The following is an 8,534-nucleotide window of genomic DNA, read 5'->3' on the forward strand; positions in this document are numbered from 1 at the left end:
AACACCTCCTTAGGGGTTTTATGCTTTTACTTTACACTAATTCAGCCAGACGAGCATATCTTTATTTTAAGATAATCATTTTACTTCGACTGTGAAGTTAACTGATATGACCAATTGGAAAAGTTAACATCACAGACTTTCAATTAAATAATTTAGTAGAAGCATCAACGAATTAAAATTTTAACACCTTGCAATCTTGGAATTAAATGATTTATTAAAATAATCATGCAAACATGAAACACCAAAATCTGAGGTGAATACAGTCATGCAGTGCCTAAAGCAATTAGTTAAATTATACCAAGCAAAGTACGAAGCAACAGTAACTTTGCCGTCAGGACAAACACCTACACAGTGGTTTGAGCTATAAGGACTGCGGCCGTCCCCCAAAGCAAGTTAACAATCACCCGGATTACCGGCCGAAAAACAAGCAAACCATCATACAACCAGAAACAAATGCCAAACAAGAGCTGAGTGGTAGCGATACAGGGCAGGCTCGACCGAAAAAGGCCAATTCTAACAGTGGATTCACTTCTGTCTCGACAAATTCAAATGCGTATGATTTCTTTAAGTATTACTAAAAAAAACTTCGCATTACTTTTAATTATATTAAGCTCATAGATCATTTTGTTACATGCCAGGATACCGTGAGCTTAAATAGCCACATCAAACGTTTCACAAATAGCGACAAGAATATAATAACGGCTTGGGACAAATTTCAGCAAGCGACCACTGCTAAGGGAAAAAGGTTAGAATAATGCGGCCTGTAAATTAAAGGCCGGTATAGTAAAAGGAATAGGAGAGTACAGGAAGTTCAGCTCCCGATCATGCTTGCAATTAAAGTGACAGTGCACTGACACTCACGAACTCATGATGTAAGAAGCATACGGAGAGCTTAATCGCTATGATTACTTGAGGCAACTTGCACAATTAGCCACATAGGAAGTTCCAAATAGAATTTCACAAATTTGAAATTATTAAGGACCGCTCATTTTTGTATCGCAACCACGGCTCTAATCGCTTTACCAGCCAAAATAGTAGAGAAAAGTAATTTAAGCTCACGAGGTCACTCGAGAATTTCACTATTTACAGGTTTTAGCATTAAGCTTAAGATAATACTCTCCATTTTTTTCCTTTTTTGGGGAACATCTGCAACCAAGTCCAGCTTCTAGGTACAGCCTGTAATATCCCCGTCAATATTTTACTCAGAATAATTTTCACTACAGAATTGTGTGTGGAATTTGATCGAACATTATCGTGTTATCAATCAAAAGGACTTCACTGACATTAAAAATTGATAATAAGTAATTATTATTTGTGTAATAATTTAATTTTCTGTGTCAATAATATCTCAGACAATGTTAAGCGAAAATAGACAATGCAAATCATCTTTGGTTATCTATGGTAATTGTGGATCAAGGACACTTCTTCTTCGAACCATTGAAGTGACTGGACGCGATTGATGTAACACTGAGGTCTGTAAGAAACTGTAATGTGTTGTTAATTAATATTTGCAAAATAGAGTTACTTTGGATGTGAAATGATTTTTATTTATTTCATAGTTTAATCCAGTGTAATTCTGATCCTACGTAAGTGTTAATTTTTCCGCTCAGCTACTAAGGAGCGCAGCCATTAGCGTTAGTGATTTACATCGCAGTTTATTAGTAAGTGGTAGAAAAGTAATATGCAATTTTCATTGAGAATAGTTCCAAATGTTAATCCATAATGAGGTTAAGGCCAAATGATTTAATATATATTATTTTTTTGTGGTGAAATAGGATCTGAAGCGACAGTCGGTAAGTGATTGTCTCATGGCAGCCGCCATTTTAGTAAAATATTGCAGCAGCAGTTTTCAATAGAAATTTTATCAGACACAAACGTTTTTAGTTATAAATAATTACGATAATAACTGCGGACTGGTGGCCCAGAACCTACTTTGAAAAGACAAATTCAACTTAGATTGAATCTTTAAGTACAGTACAGATAGCACGTTACGCTATATAAATTCTTATCTGCTGATATATGAAGTCTGATTGTTTCGCACTACTTTCATGAAATATTTTAACAGGAAAAATGCTTCAGTTTTGTGCGCGTGTAGTATTCTGTGGCAAACTGTTCATTTTGCTAAAGAGGAGTGCTTCGTCATATAACAGTAGAATTAAATTTGATAAACGATCTGCAATTTAGTGCTATTTACGCTACTTTACAGACAACATCGCTACACAAATGCCAGGTGGAGATTTCTTTAGCAAAGTGACGATTATTAGCCGGGAAAAGCAATGTTGAGATCAAACGACTTCTTACGTTGATAATGGGTAACTGGTTTACTGGTGATCTTGTTGAAATATCACAACACATAATCAAGCCACGAATAGTGCGCACTCCACAAGCCCTAGTATAAATTACAGCCACGCGGCGTGACCGCGCTGTTAAAGGTGCCATGTCACAGATTGCGCGGCCCCTCCTGCCAGAGATTCGAGTCCTCCCTCGGTCCCGCGCGCGCGCGCGCGCGTGTGTGTGTGTGTTGTTCTTAGCATATGTGACTTTAAGTACTGTGGAAGTCTACGGACCGATGACCTCAGCAGTTTGGTCCCTTAGGAATTCACACACATTTTAACATTTTTTATATCTTGCAGTTCAAGACAACTTCTGACCAATTTTAGTTGGACGCTTTGCTGACACCAACATACAAAATGCGCACAAGTTAACTACCGCAAGCACTCATGTAAAATCAGAAGCCAATGTGTATTAAAAGCACTGCAGCAAATTCACATAGTAGCTCAGCTAAAAGGCACCAGAAGTCCACAACGTAAAACAGAGTCTAAGACTGAAACTTCCTGGCAGATTAAAACTGTGTGCGCCGACAGAGACTCGAACTCGGGACCTTTGCCTTTCGCGGGCAAGTGCTCTACCAGGCTGTGGCTAAGCCATGTCTCCGCAATATCCTTTCTTTCAGGAGTGCTGGTTCTGCATGGTTCGCAGGAGAGCTTCTGTAAAGTTTGGAAGGTAGGAGACGAGATACTGGCAGAAGTAAAGCTGTGAGGGCCGGGCGTAAGTCGTGCTTCGGTAGCTCAGTTGGTAGAGCACTTGCCCGCGAAAGGCAGAGGTCCCGAGTTCGAGTCTCGGTCGGCGCACACAGTTTTAATCTGCCAGGAAGTTTCATATCAGCGCACACTCCGCTGCAGAGTGAAAATCTCATTCTGGAAACATCCCCCAGGCTGTGGCTAAGACATGTCTCCGCAATATCCTTTCTTTCAGGAGTGCTAGTTCTGCATGGTTCGCAGGAGAGCTTCTGTAAAGTTTGGAAGGTAGGAGACGAGATACTGGTAGAAGTAAAGCTGTGAGGGCCGAGCGTGAGTCGTGCTTCGGTAGCTCAGTTGGTAGAGCACTTGCCCGCGAAAGGCAAAGGTCCCGAGTTCGAGTCTCGGTCGGCGCACACAGTTTTAATCTGCCAGGAAGTTTCATATCAGCGCACACTCCGCTGCAGAGTGAAAATCTCATTCTAGAGTCTAAGACTGCTCACCAAATGCACAATAATCGTAACTGGTCGCTCGCAACTGGCAGGAAATAGTAACAAATGAAAGGTCCAGGTGATCCCTCATATCCTTGCTTCCCAGGACACAGACTGCCAGAGAGAAATAGCGGATACGCGTCAGTGCCCGACACGTAGCTTGCTTTCAGCCGTTACAATAACCGTAACTGGTCGCTCGCAACTGGCAGGAAATAGTAACAAATGGAAGGTCCAGGTGATCCCTCATATCCTTGCTTCCCAGGACACAGACTGCCAGTGAGAAATAGCGGATACGCGTCAGTGCCCGACACGTAGCTTGATTTCAGCCGTTACAATAACCGTAACTGGTCGCTCGCAACTGGCAGGAAATAGTAACAAATGGAAGGTCCAGGTGATCCCTCATATCCTTGCTTCCCAGGACACAGACTGCCAGAGAGAAATAGCGGACACGCGTCAGTGCCCGACACGTAGCTTGCTTTCAGCTCACACTGTCCAGCCAGAACACGCTCCTGCCAAAAGAAAATAGGTCCTCAAAACCACGGCCACATCATTGCCTCGTTGTTATCACTTCAGCTCACACCGCGGTTCCTGTCAGCCCTTGCAGTTCAGAGCACTCTCCTCCCGCTGCTACTCAGAGGAGCTCTCGACCCGCCTCCGAGCTGCCCTCCGGCAAAGATGCAAGCAGGACCGCGCCCTCGAGAGCTCGAAGCGCACCGCGCACCTGAAGGACCTTTACAACATATGTAGATATTCCCCTAGTGAGAATTAGCCACACTCCTTGGACCGTACAACGCTGTTTTGACAAGCGACCCATTTCTTTCTCTCCGTAACACCCGCGGATACATACATCTGGTAGAGCTACTTTACTTGATAATGAGGTAACTTGCTCTACACTGAGCCCTATGACTTCTTCCTGTGTTCGTGTAGCAGGTGACGCCCACATGAACGACTTACAGAGTGTAGTTGTGCTCCACATATGGACATCCTGCACAGATGAGAACACAGGTACTGGGACTTTGTCCAAGATCCGCCACTCAGGTGCACATAAACACCTGGACTAATAGCACTCGTTTTGAGACACAGGCCAGGAAGGATGGATGAATACCTTTATGCATGTGAGAGGGAGGTGCCTAAATTCACGGAGCTGTGGGGCGCCGGATGAAAAGACTTCACCTTCCCCTCTTTTCGTCTCAACCCAGTGACTACATACACTCACATGCTAGCACCGTATGACATTGCATACCGGAAGTACGGTGTGACGACTACTAGCATTTCTCCTGGAAGATGGATACAAAATATTCTTCTCTATAGTGAATAAACCGTGTTCTTCATTTTCAGCAGTCTGACGACTTAACTTTTGTAAGAAATGGAACTGACACGTATATGACATTATTAGTATTCATACTTGCACTGTTTCCTATTCATTTATGCATGTAGAATCTACACAAATTAAAGTAGACTTACAGATTTATGTTACAGGATAAAGAGAGTTTGAGTAAGAGAATATCTGAGTGGTTATCCTCCAAACACTCTACTTTGTTTATTGAGATACAGACGATTCCGTGTAACCAATCATATGGGGAATTACTGATTTACAGGGACATGGCTGTAATAAAGTAAATTTAAAAACTAATACAAAAGTTGACATACAATCATGGTTTTAATGTTCACTCATAGCTATTTGCACTTTGCTAGAATAAAGTTTTGGGTGTCATTGTTGTGTTTTGACGTAATGAACAGTATGTAACGGATGTAATATGGATTCATAAAGATCACTGACCCGTACTTCGTGTTCAGATAAAAGGTGAAGAGGTATTTCTCAAAGGCAAATGCCAAGTAGTTAGATATCAGTTGAGTTTCACATGTTCATATAGATAAAATTTTTAATGCTTATAATTAGGATGTATGTACGTATACTGATGTGTATAAAGTAGATCGGAACGAATCAGTACCTTATGTCACTGACCTCCCACATGATACGCCAAGTGGCTCATTTATTAACACGGTGCCACTAGTAAAGGGTTAAGCGTGATCTTTAATATTATATTGTTCCACTTTTTCTTCTTCTTTGAGGTAACTGTGTAGAGAATAGCTGGTCCACAGTGATAGTTTACTTCGAATTGGTCAGTAAAACTTCATTATGTAAAAATTTACGTCTGCCAAGACAACACTGCAATTGCCTTAGCAACAGGCCCAGAACTACGAGAAGATGAAATAAAGTGCTTTCCTGGAGTATGCTTCGTTTTATATTCTGATCATATATTGTAACGTTCTTCAAAATTATTGCAAAACTTAAATGAATGCCTAAACTGCATACAAAACTGGTGTTATCGTTTAGCGTGTTTTAACTGAGTGGTGTGCTTACTGTGTGTTATTGTTAGCAAAACTGTATACGAACTGATTGGCCAATGCAACTCCCAATACCAATAAAGAAATACAGTCACTGCAAAATACATTCAGCCCCTTAGGTACTGAATCCTCAGTCCCTGTTCAAAACTGATAACTGTGGTCCCTGTGCGCATACCAAATAAATAGAATACTAGTTACAGGCTCAGCGGTGTACAATGCTGACAGTAAAACTTTGAAATATACGTGAAATTCTTTTGGCTGATAAATAAAAACATTTAATAAAAATTGAATGTGTTTAAAAGAACATATGACCTAGACAGGGAGGCGGTAGTGATTTGGGTGAATTACTAACACTGACCTTTTTAATAGCGAAGTTGTATTCGAAGTTAAGTTTGCCTTTTCAAAACATCTGACAACTGAAATTACATTACTCAGAAAAAGTACATCCTTTTTACATAATGAAAACCTTTCTTTCCTGACGTAGTCACAAATAATGAGATTTGTACAACACTTATTATCTACCATCAGTAAAAAGCATAAAGGAAAGTCAACAAATTACTTATATCTGTGTTAACAAATCTTAGAAACGTTACAAAAGGGAAATATCTAACTAACTTCTACATCAAATCTGTTTACGTACATTTTGGGGTTACTCAACACATAACTCACTGTTACCAATAATCAGCCAACTAATTTACACTAACGCGCTGGCAAAGGGAAAGTAACAAAAAATTAACTGCCTTACATTAACTGCGAGAAGGCTTCTGCTTCCCCATTTGTATTTCCTATAATAAATGTACTCGTAAAGGTTCTTTGTAATATCAATCCAGCAATCTTTTCTTGTCACAATTAAACTTACATTTCATCATTTCAATTTACATTCCATTATAAAATCACTGATTATTTTTAATTACCTATTTTACATGCGGTGTAACACAAAATATTGGTATGACAAAGTTCCTGTAATATAATCTAACACTTGGTGGCTTTACAGAGTACACCACAAAAACTGCCTTCTGTATCGTCTTTTGCTCACCGACTGATACACATACACTGCTGTGCGCCAAGCGCTCTCTCACTCCAACACTACAATCTCGGGTCAAAAACAGTATCCTAGGCTCTGCGGTCGTGCGAAGTCAGCGAGCCGTTTTATAGACCCCATCAGGGATATGCATCGTTTACAATATAATAGTTAAATTTTAGTGCACATTAGTGTTATCACGATATTCGGGTGCCACATATAAGTGTACCCCAGTAGACTCCTTTCAATTAGCCTTTAAGTTGGCAAGTATGAAACATATACCTTTTCCTTTCTATCTATTACGAGTAACTATTGACGTGATGAGGAGACATTGCTGAAGAAACGACGAAGTATTAATTTTTAAGTGTGTCACTTCCTGTGCAAAATTTTCATTGCGAGGAGGGAATTACAAAGGTGAATAACTTTTACAGCTAACCACATCTCACCCTTGAGTAAAGATATGCCAGACAGGATGTAGCAGTTGCACACAGAATTGTAAGGTTGAATACAGCAGTGATTAGAGAGGCAGTGTTAACCATCTTTCCTTGCGCTTTCCTTATTGGCATTCTATAAATGCCTCTCGGTGCAGATCCTAATGAGACAGCGAAGGGCTGGGCCATGAACGCGCAGCAGGAAGAAAGTTGTGGGCAGTTGACCTGGCGGTAGACACCAGCAAATTCCAACATAGGAGAATGCGATCAGACGGGGCTACAGTGACACCCCCTCACTGTTGCCACTTGCCCAGCCCGCAGACAACGTAGACAATTTGCAGGTGGACAAGGAAAAACATATGAGTTGCGTGAAGAAATCCGCAGAATCGTTAGACCGGCGTACAGGAGTAAAGGCACCAGAGAGAGATAACATCTCAGAAAGCGGACCAAATAACACCTTGAGCTGTGCCGTTATGACAATGTGGGTGACTCTTGAACAGAGCACACATTTTCCTTTTGTATTTCCATGCTGGCGAAACCGTACAGGTAGAAATAACACACATTTTCATTGGTAGATGGGCACTGATGTTCATCTTCAGTCCCAGTTACTGAGCAAAGAAACGTGATAAAGAAGTGGAATAAAAGACAACAAGGAGTTGGTGGAGGGAGTAAGAGACATAAAAAAATTATGATGTTGCCCAATGTAGGTGGCGTGGAAAGTCGGAAGAGTTGGCTTTTTGGTAGGATGGATCGGGGGAGTCTGACAGAGAACACGGAAGGGAAGAGATTCGGTCAGGAGACGAGGTATGGAGAGATTTGATCCAGGGAGATTCAGAGTTGATAGACTAACTTTCAGATCGTGGACGCCGAGATCAGCAGAGCACACACACACACACATTCACAATGGTCAGTGATGGAGGGCCACCTCGAATATTACGGTTGGAGGGCAGTCGACCCAGCTGACAGTAAGAAAACTTGCGCCAGCAGCATGCTCTGGAGAGATATGCGTAACGACCCTTTTGTTAAGCTAGAACAAAAAAAAAAAAAAAAGTCTTCGGTCCCGGGTTCGATCCCCGCCACTGCCTAAATTTTGATAAATAATCAGCATTGGCGGCCGAAGACTTCCGGCATAAGAAGTCAGCCTCATTCTGCCAACGGCCTTGTCAAAGAGGGCGAAGGAGCGGATAGAGGTTCAGGGCACTCTCTTGTCCTAGGGGTGGGAAAT

At 41.4% G+C, this 8,534-nt stretch overlaps 2 non-coding genes across 2 annotated transcripts; both read left to right on the forward strand.

Annotated features, from left to right (window-relative positions):
* The first annotated feature begins 3,057 nt into the window (after positions 1-3,057).
* Trnas-cga (transfer RNA serine (anticodon CGA)) lies at positions 3,058-3,131 on the forward strand. The gene has a single exon. It is a non-coding gene; the product is annotated as a tRNA-Ser (tRNA).
* A 228-nt stretch (positions 3,132-3,359) lies between these two features.
* On the forward strand, positions 3,360-3,433 carry Trnas-cga (transfer RNA serine (anticodon CGA)). Its single transcript has one exon. It is a non-coding gene; the product is annotated as a tRNA-Ser (tRNA).
* Positions 3,434-8,534: the final 5,101 nt, after the last annotated feature.

The sequence above is a fragment of the Schistocerca nitens genome, chromosome 6, assembly GCF_023898315.1.
Source record: "Schistocerca nitens isolate TAMUIC-IGC-003100 chromosome 6, iqSchNite1.1, whole genome shotgun sequence".
NCBI lineage: Eukaryota > Metazoa > Arthropoda > Insecta > Orthoptera > Acrididae > Schistocerca > Schistocerca nitens.